Genomic DNA, 11135 nt, shown 5'->3' with positions numbered 1-11135 from the left:
TTATGTGTACCGATAGAAAAAAATTTTTAAGCATTTTCTTGGCATTCTAATACCATAAGAACCTCAATGACCCTTCTTTGGAGTCCCAAAAATTATTTTATAATTTTTCCCCTGGGTCTAGGGTTGCTAACGGCTTTCACCGTCACCTCCCTTTCGGGTTACTCATCCCTGGTGTTTCGGCTCGTTTAACCTTAGTGTATTTCGTTCCTATAAATTTTCCTTGATTGTTATGAGCATTATTTAGTTTCTTTATAAATCCTCACTCTAGTCTATTTAAAATTTCAAACATTCTAGCTGCCCGAACCGACATTGGTCACCGGAGCAGTAGACTGTACGGACTAGCTAAAGTGAGGATGTTACATAATAAGCTGTAATAACATTAGGCACAAGGCCAAGTCTCAACACAATGTCAGAATGACTAAAAGTCATAAAATCACAGAATGGCATAATGCCATGTGCAGTACTACTAACTAAACCCAATTGGCATGCCAACCTATCCAAACCAATCTTGCTAGGTGTACTAGGGCATGTTACACTTTTAAATTGTACAATTCTTGAAATTTAAGTTTAGGTGTTATTATTCATTTCATTAGTCAACTAAAATGTTGACTTTTACATAGACAATAGGTACATTGGTTCTAATACTCCCAACATACCACATTTTGCATTCTAAAATTGTTGGTATTAGTTGCCAATACCATTTCTAAGCTTAGTGTTAGTTATTCAAAATTTTCAGATTTCAAGCCTCATATTTACTGTTCCATTGGTTATTTATACAGTAGGAATTTGGCAAAATTGTCTTCATGAAAGTTGTTCCTTATTTTGTCTAGTTACATTTTCTTTTTAAAATCACTCCATCTGAAGTTTTGTATCTCAAGTTATGGCCTAAACACCATAACTGCCCGAATTAGACAGAATCTAAAATTCTGGGCAAAACTGGTTCTGCCAGATTTGGTAACTTAAGTTTGGTTGACAATATGACTAGGTTATGGTCAGAATTTGGATTTGTGTTCTTCATGAAAGTTGTAGGTATATGTCTCAGCTTTCTGCTGGTAAAATTTCAGGTCAATTAGACCTTTCTACACTGAGATATGACCAAATGAATAGATACTGTTTATTTAGTCATTTGCCCAGGCAGAATGCAAGTCACCCGAATTAGGGCAATTTTTAAGCCAACTTGTTTGGTTTTCTGGGCAGAGTTTCTTCACCAAAGTTGTGCCATTATGTGTCTAGTTTCATGTCCAATTGGCCTTGTACCAATTGAACCTATACAACTCCATTTATGGCTATCCAAATCTACTGGACTCATGGTCAGTCCTGCATGTCAGCCAAGGCAGCTTACCAATCTCAAATACCAAGCCACAACTCTCTTCATTTCTTCATCATACATAGACAAATGGTCACTACTTGACCATTTAAACTTTCATTCACCAACACATGAACAAAATTTAAGTTTTATACCTCAAACCCTAAGTCCAACAACTAAAATTTTTATACACATACAATCCATAGTTTATAACACCAATATCATGTTCAATGGCAGCCATACACAAAATTTTTAGAATAAATTGGCACTAACCTTGACTAAGGCACTTTCCAAGGCTTAAAAACTTCACTTTCTTCCTTTCAAATTGCTGCCCAAAGCTTGCTCTAGTGGTAGGGCTAATTTTTAATGAAGGCAAGTTAGGGTTTTGAGGTGGTTTAAGGTGGGAATTGAAGCTTTGATAAGCTTTCAATGGTGGTTTGGATGTGGAAGAGGAAACGGTTGGAAATGGGGAAGGAGATGAATCTGATTGCTTTTATTTATTTTTGTCTCAATTATCCCATTTTAATAGGCTAGCTTAATTGTGATTAGTGGGGAAAGGATTGATGACATCATGTGATGTCAAAATTGTCATTTAATCTCATTTTCTTTCCTTTTCTTCTCTACTCATTTTCAATTTAATTTTTAGTAATATTTATTCACATTTTGTGTCATAATAATTATTTACTTAACTGGACAAGTCGGCCAAAAATCATCTCTGAAGACGAAATGACGAAAATGCCCTCCATTGGGCTTAACAGACTAAAATTGTCTGTACCAATTGAAAATTTTTTCTAACCATTTTCTTGGCATTCTAATGCCATAGAAACCTCGATGACCCTTCTATGGAGTCCCAAAAATTATTTTATGAATTTTCCCCCAGGTCTAGGGCTCCTAGTTGTGAGAACCGCAACTTCCTACTAAGTTACCCATCGCTTGGGCACTGGCTCATTTAACTTAGTTGTATTGTATTTCTAAAATTTTTTCTAAATTTTTCTTATTAATATTTGAGTTAATTATGGTTCCTCACTTTAGTTTAAATATTTTTCCGGATGTTATAACTGTCCGAACCGACACTGGTCACCAGAATAGTAGAATGTACGGAGTTGCTACTGGGAGGGTGTTACAGAGATCATCCCAATTTGAGTTATGGCAATCAACCGATGCAAAACTGATACCAGCAGCAGAGACCACAAGTGAATAAACCACCTGCACCTTTGCCTGCCTCAAATCAAGGTATGTCACTCGATGAAATTGTTAAGGCTTTGGCTAGCAATACATAATAGTTTAAACAGGAGACCAGAAATAGCATTCAAAACATAAAAGAGGCAGATTGGTCAGTTAGCTTCATCTGTGAGTAAGCTTGAATCCTAAGGTTCTAAAAAGCTTCCATCACAAACAGTCATGAATTCTAGAAAAAATACGAGTGCTATAGTGTTGCGGATTGGGAAAGAAGTTGATAATCAGACTCCACATGAGCCAATGAAAAAAAAGAAGCAAGGAGCAAAAGAGTCTAATGTTCCTGAAGTTGAGATAAATACTGAACCTAAACTGAATAAAGTTAATAATTCTGTTCTTCCTCCATTCCCTTGCAGGTTGGCCAAGACTAAGAAAGAAGAACAAGAGAAAAAAATTTTAGAGACTTTCAGGAAGGTAGAGGTTAACATACCTTTACTTAATGCGATCAAAGAAGTCCCCAGGTATGCTAAATTCCTTAAGGAATTATGCACTACAAAGCTCAAGTTGAGGAATAATGAGAAGATCAGTGTGGGGGAAAATGTGTCAGCATTAATTCAGCAAAAATTACCCCCAAAGTGTAAGAATCCAGGTTTGTTTTCTATTCCCTGCAAAATAGGTGATTCTAGATTTGAAAATGCAATGACAGATTTAGGAGCATCTATTAATGTTATTTCAAATTCAATTTTTCAAACTTTAAATTTGGGTCCTTTGAGAGAAACCAGTGTCATTATTCAGTTAGCTGATCTTTCTAATGCCTACCCATTGGGAGTAGTTGAGGATGTGTTGGTTCAAGTTGGAGAATTGATTTTTTCTACAGATTTTTACATTTTTGATATGGAGGATAGCGTTCCCACATCAAAGTCAGCTTTGATTTTGTTTGGAAGACCTTTCCTAAAAACTGCCAAGACTAAAGTTGATGGGGATAATGGTACCTTAACTATGGAGTTTGATGGAGAGACTGTCAGATTTAATATCTTTAATGCCATGAAGTATCCTGCTGATAATCATTCTATCTTTTCTATTGATGTTGTTGATACATTTGTGCATGATGTTTTTGAGTTAGGCATGGAGGATGAGCTAGAAGTGGTGATTAGTCAAGGAATTCAAGAAGTTAGTACTAATCAACCATTAAGTGTAGAGGTTCAAGATGCAATAATGGCAATGCAGTCATTACCTCCTATTCCAAAAAAGTATGGAGTATCAAAGATTGACTTACCTGTATCTCAAACAAAATTATTACCTTCTATTGTGCAGGTGTCGGTTCTTTAACTCAAGCCTTTACCTGAGCATTTAAAGTATGTTTACTTGGGAGACAATGACAAACTTCTAGTTATCATCTCAAGCAATTTAACAAAGATTCAAGAAGAATGATTGATTAGAGTTTTGAGATTACACAAGGAAGCAATTGGATGGACAATAGCTGACATCAAAGGTATAAGTCCATCAGTGTGCATGCACAGGATTGTACTGGATGATGATGCTAAACCAAGTAGAAAAGCTCAAAGGAGGTTAAACCCACAGATGATGGAGGTTATGAAGAAGGAGATTTTAAAGCTACTGGATGCAGGAGTTATTTACCCAATTTTAGATAGTAAATGGGTGAGTCCAGTCCAAGTAGTGCCAAAAAAATCAGGAGTCACTATGGTAGCAAATCAAGATAACGAGCTTGTTCCAACAAGGATTCAGAGTGGATGGCAAATGTTCATAGACTACTGCAAGCTGAATTACTTCCTACTGCCATTCATTGATCAGATGCTTGAGCGGTTAGCAGGTAAGTCTTATTTCTGCTTTCTTGATGGCTTTTCTAGATATAATCAAATTGTGATTGCACCAGGGTATCAAGAGAAGACTACCATCATTTGCCCTTTTGGAACTTTTGCTTTTAGAAGGATGCCTTTCAGGCTTTGTAATTCACCTGCCACATTTTAGAGATGCATGATGACCATATTTTCATATTACATTGATAATTGCATTGAGGTGTTCATGGATGATTTTACTGTGTATGGTGATTCATTTGATGCATGTTTACATCATTTGACTTCTATTCTTAAGAGATGTATTAAGAAAAATCTTGTTTTGAATTATGAGAAATGTCATTTTATGGTGGAACAGGGGATTGTTTTGGGTCATGTTGTCTCTAATAGGGGTATTGAGGTGGATAAGTCTAAAATTGATTTAATTGTGAACTTACCCTACCCCACAACTTTGAGGGAAATACACTCTTTTCTTAGTCATGTAGGTTTCTATCGCAGGTTCATTAAGGATTTCTCTAAGATAGCATTGCCTTTGTCTAGACTCTTGCAAAAAGATGTTTCTTTTGAGTTTAATGAAGAGTCCAGGGAGGCTTTTGACAAATTGAAATCTGCATTGACATCACCCCCTATTATCGAGGCTCCTGATTAGACTATACCATTTGAAATTATGTGTGATGCGAGTAATAATGCAGTGGGAACAGTTTTAGGGAAGCGTGTTAAGAAGCTCTTTCATGTGATTTATTATGCATCCAGAAGACTCAAGTCAGCTCAGCGCAATCATTCTACGACCTAAAAAGAGTTTTTGGCTATAGTTTTTGCTTTAGATAAATTTCGGTCATATTTGCTGGGTTCTAAAATAATTGTCTTTTCTAATCATGCAGCGTTGAAGTATCTCTTAGCAAAGAAGGAAGCAAAACTAAGGTTGATTAGACGGATCCTTCTGCTGCAAGAATTTGATTTTCAAATCAAAGATAAGAAAGGAGCTGAGAATTGCGCAGGTTAGTGACACAAGAAGAGCTAATTCCTTTGTAAAAACTTTTTCCTGATGAGCAGCTATTTAAATTGTAAGGTATGATCCCTTGGTATGCTGATTTGGTGAATTATTTGGTTACCAAGATTGTGCATTTTGATTTGAGTAGAGCTAAGAAAGAGAAATTGAAAAGTGAAGCTATGTATTATGTGTGGGATGACCCGTATTTGTGGAAATTTTGTTTCGATCAAATTATTAGGAGATGTGTTCCTGATAATGAGATTCAATCTATTCTTGCTTTTTATCATGCCTATGCATTTGAAGGTCATTTTGGACCTAAGAGAACAGGTAGACAAATATTAGACTGTGGTTTTTACTGGCCCACTATATTTCGTGATTCATATTTAATTTGCAAAAATTGTGAACAATGTCAAAGAACAGGAAGTTTAACCTATAGGAATGAGATGATTCAGAATCCAATATTTGTTTGTGAGATTTTTTATGTGTGGGGTATTGATTTTATGGGTCTATTTCCTTCTTCTTTTGGCTTTGTTTATATATTACTTGCTATTGAATATGTTTCGAAATGGGTGGAAGCCAAAGCCACCAGGACTAATGATTCTAAAGCTGTTATAGGTTTTATCAAGTAAAACATTTTTAATAGGTTTGGAGTTTCTAGAGCTTTGATCAGTGACCGGGGCACACATTTTTGTAATAGAACTGTTGAGGCATTGTTGAGGAGATATGGTGTTTTCCATAGAGTATCTACAACTTATCATCCTCAAACAAGTGGGCAAGCAGAGGTGTCTAACAGAGAGATGAAATCTATTTTGGAAAAAACAGTGAAGCCAAATAGAAAAGATTGGAGCCTTAGACTTGATGATGCTTTGTGGGCTTACAAGATTGCTTACAAGACACCAATAGGTATGTCCCCCTACAGCTTGGTATTCGGTAAGTTGTGTCACCTTCCTGTTGAGTTAAAACATAAGGCTTATTGGGCTGTTAGACATTGTAATTTGGATTTGGATACTATTGGTGTGGAAAGAAAATTACAATTGCACGAATTAGAGGAAATTCGACTTGAGGCTTATGAGAATTCTAAGATCTATAAAGAAAAGACCAAGGCATTCCATGACAAACTAATTCTAAGGAAGCGGTTTGCGGTTGGGTAAAAAGTTTTATTGTATAATTCCATATTGAAGCTGATGCATAGTAAGTTGCGTTCTCATTGGATTGTACCCTTTATTGTTACTAATGTGTTTCCTTATGGTGCAGTTGAAATTCAAAGTTTAAGAACTAACAAAGTGTTCAAGGTCAACGGTCATAGACTTAAGCCATTTTATGAGGGGTTTCAGGAACATTCAGTGGAGGAGCTCAAACTGAGCTCAAATTGAGCTAATAATAATAAATAAAAGCGCTTCTTGGGATGCAACCTATGGGTGGCTTATTAGCCACAATCAGATTTGTTTTCTTTCCCTTATTTTATTTTATTTTCTAGCATTTTTTTTCTTTTCTTTTGCATTTGGGCTTTACATTGGGGACAATGTAAGTTTTTATTGTGGGGGAGGAGAAATTTGTTGCTGCAAAAAAAAAAAAAAAATCATTCTCATAAGCTTGATTCATGATTCTTTATTAACTCTCGGAGAGAAATGCTTTGTCCTTGAAATGACTTTTCTATTTTAGATTGAATTTTTGAGATTTTAGGCAAGGTAATGTTAGTAGTATGCCCTAGAGCATATCATTTAGTATGTATCTTATACATGTTCTTATTAATAAAAGGCATTTTCACTTTTTCGTTTACATAATATATTTTTGAGTAATAGAAAAGGTCCATTGATATTTTGTTAGAAATTTGATTCTTAAGTTGTTAAGAATATAAGTGACAGTATTTCTAGCACAAAGTATTATAAATAGGTTCACAATCGTGGATACTTCACAATAAGGACATGACTTATCTACAAAGATTGTAATCATGTTTGTATCCAAGTTATTTATATGAGATGTAAATAAGATGGAATGGTGAGTCTCATGCCATATAACAAACAATATAGGCACTTATACATGATAAGTAGGCCGAACTAGTGACATTTATGACAAACACATAGAGTTTAATCTTGTCAATGTATTGTCATAAATCATATTAGTGCATATAATCCTTAGACCTGAGATAGCACAGTTATCTTGTATATAGGTGGTTTGAGTTTGATACTGCTTTCATACTTGTACTGTGTATGGGTATGTGGGTATGTGTTGGCTCCTATTAGTTATATATGGAGGTAGGTGTTGATCAAGATGGAATCTGTTGCCCTAATTAAATAGGGATAAAATCCTATGTTCATTTAATTGTTCTTGATGTTTCAAGTTCCTAGCCAAGACAGATAGATTTAATAAGAAAAGAGTTTTTGATGAGAAAATCTTTTTAATCAAGAACTAGAATTAAAAGAGAACATAATATTCATAGCAAATGGGGTCTGACATAAACTGTGACTGCAGCTTGAATTGGAATTTTGTAACAGAGAGATTCTAGTGCATGGTACCATATGATTATAGGTTCATTTAAGGTAAACCTTATTACTAATTGAATGGCCATGGCATGCTATGCTAGGTGCTAACCATGGTCTATGAGGTGCATAAAATGATTTAGAGAAATCATTTATGGTAAGAAAGAGTTCTGATGATATTAAGAGTTAATATCATGTCTCATTGCCATTTAGTGATGAGCCTAGTAAGTCACACACATACACAAGTAATCACCAAATTAAATATGATTTAATTAATCAATTAAAAAGTTTAATTGATTAATTAAATAGGTTTTGTTTGTAATTAGATGGCAAAGTCCCTAGCATGGCTTGAAACCAAATCTAGGATAATGGATGTATAATATAAGTTAAATTTATATTTAAAGTGTTTAAATATGAATTTAATTAATGAGAAATATGGAGATTAATTAATTAATTTATATTTGATATAAATTGATTAGAAGAAGAGAAATAATTATTTTGGGTTGAGAACTCAAAATTAAGACACAGGGGTATTTTGGTCATTTCACAAGGTGACATGTGGCACCATGAGATGGTGACACATGGCACTACACATAAGCTTGTCATATGTCTTTTAATCATGTAAGATGATCAAAATCAAGATTAAATATAGGTTTGAAACTTGGCACAATATGATTGGGTCAAATAAACCTAGAGCCAATCAGAAGGTGACATGTGGCAAGGGTTTTAAGTAGTGACCTAGCTTGTAACCCCTCTCGCCCATCTATAGTGTAGTCGAGCAAGGCGTGCTACATGGCGTGCCAGAGCACCTAGTCTGTGATTATCTCAATTTATGAACTCAATTTGATTTAAGAAGTCTTTATGTGATATTCATAACATATTGGTTCTATTTTCATATTTTAATAAAATCAGTGTTTCAAAAATGGTAATAAAAATCCGGCAAGGTGCCGTCTGTATTTCGGAAAAACTGTCCTTCTAAACCTGTTAAAAACAGTTCAATATGATAATCTCAACCTTCCAACTAATTTTTCAATCTCAAAATTTCATAGTTTCAAAATACAATCCATCATAATTTACATTCATCTAAACACTCTCCATAGGAGTTTAATATATACAAATTATTACAAACCTTAAAGTTTTAGAATATAATAAATTACATAACAAAATGTCAAAATACAACTGATAGTCATTACACAAGATCCTAAGTCCTACCATGTATGCAGTGTAGTGCAGATGACTCTCAACTCCTGTGCAGATCTGATGTCTCACCCGGTTGTAGGTCTGCTGGGCTCCCCAGCTGTGTCTCCAATACCAACACGCTAAGCAATTTTGCTTAGTGGTGCCATGTAACACTCCTATTTGCATAGCCCGGTGTATTTCACTATTCCGGTGACTGGTGTCGATCTGGACAACTGAGGGGATTATAACCATACTTAAGACAACTAGATAAGCCTTGAACACAAATAATAAGTAATTGCCAATTAGTTAAGTATAAATAAGAAAAATAGAACATAAGAAGTTAAACGAGCCGAGAGTCACAGCGATGGGTGACCTTCTCAGAAACGACTGCGAAGTCGATCTAAACTCAAATTTCAAACACAGTGGAAAAGAGAAAATCACGGAAAAAGGTTGTTAAGCCAGTCAAATAATTAGGTCAGAGAGTCGAAAGAAATATTGAATTATTTGCAAACCAGGTTGAACCAGCGAGGGGCAATTTAGTCAATTCACCCATAGAGCTGACTCCTGACCTAACTATCAAATAATATCGAAGAAAATAAAATTTCAGAATTGGGAATTAAATTAAAGAACTAAAGAAAAATAAAGGAAAAGAAAATAAATTTAATAAAGGATTATGACATCATCATGGTGACATCATAATTAAATTTTAAATTAATGGAAAATTTGACAAAGTCAAAAAGTTTTGACAAATATACAAAAGTAAAAGAAAAAAAAATAAAATAAAATCACCATCTTCTTCTTGCAAGGTTGCCGCCCCATATCCCTCTCTCTCTAAACTCCATAGCTTTCCACCATTGATGAGTTATTCAAGCTTGAATAACTCAAATTTCTCCCATAAATTTTAACCTTGAACCCTAGAAAACTTCTAAATTACCCTAGAAAGGAAAATTTGAGGAAAGAAAAAGTGAGAAATTGGAGAAAAAAATGAACATCAAAGACTTCACTTAAGGTTAGTATTTTAACTTTCAATTTTCTACTTAAATGCATGCTTAGCTACTTAAATTAACTTAGAAACTAAAGAAATGAAATAAAAATAATTTTGAGGGAGCAAACCTTAATTTCGGTCAACTAGGGTTTTGATGTGTGTATGCATGAATTTGATGGACTTAAAAGTGTATGTGATCTTGATTGGGTTGAAGAAGCATGGATATAGGTATTGAATTGGTTAAATGCAACAATTTAGTGAGTTAGGGTCTTGGACACCTAGGGTTTAGAGGCAAAAATGTGAGAACTTGTGAAATGATGTGTTTGACCTAGTTTGAGGTGAGAAATGGTGATTTGTGACCAAATGAAGTGTGTTGGAAGTGTTGGAATTGAGATTAAATTCGGATTAAATGTAGTCATGCTGCAGGCAGCAGGACCAAGGTCTGTTTGAGGGACCAAAACTAAAAATTTACAAGTCCAATTGTTATGAGACCAATTGGGAATGAAAATAGACACAAAATGGAACATTTTTCATTTAGGAATCATGCCCAAAAAGTGACCAAAACCTAGTGAATAAATTGACCAAATTCGGATTTCCTCAGTCTACCTGTACAAAAATGACTAAATGAACAGTGTTTGTTCATTTGGCCATAACTTGGGCTAGGAAAGTCTAAATGACCTGAAATTTTACCAGTGGACAGTTGAGATATAGACCTAAAACTTTCATGAAGAACAGAAATCCAAATTATGCCATTAACTAAGTCATTTGGCCACCCCAATTTGGTAGCCTAAAACTGCCAGAACTAGAATTTGCCCAAACAATCTGGTTTAAGTCTAATCCAGCAGCCATGATTCAAATGGCTATAACTTGAGCTACAAAACTCCAAGTGGAGTGATTCAAAAAGGAGAATTAAGTTAGGACAATAGGGAACATTTTCTATGAAGAAAATTTTGTCAAATTCTAACAGAAGAATGACCAATGGAATAGTGCAACATAAGACACCAAAACTGAAAATTTGCAAATTTGCCTAAAAGACTTAGAATTTGAGTAAACAACCAAAACCAAAAAATTTAATGGCCAAAATGTAGTATGTGGGTGAAGTTGGAATTCCCATACCTATTAAGCCTTAGAAAGTCAACAAATTGACTTGAATAGTGTCATGAATAGTAACCCAGAAACACAAATTTTAAAAAACGTCAAGTTT

Source organism: Hevea brasiliensis, chromosome 3 (genome assembly GCF_030052815.1).
Source record: "Hevea brasiliensis isolate MT/VB/25A 57/8 chromosome 3, ASM3005281v1, whole genome shotgun sequence".
Taxonomy (NCBI): Eukaryota; Viridiplantae; Streptophyta; class Magnoliopsida; order Malpighiales; family Euphorbiaceae; genus Hevea; species Hevea brasiliensis.
This window is presented reverse-complemented; position numbering follows the sequence as displayed.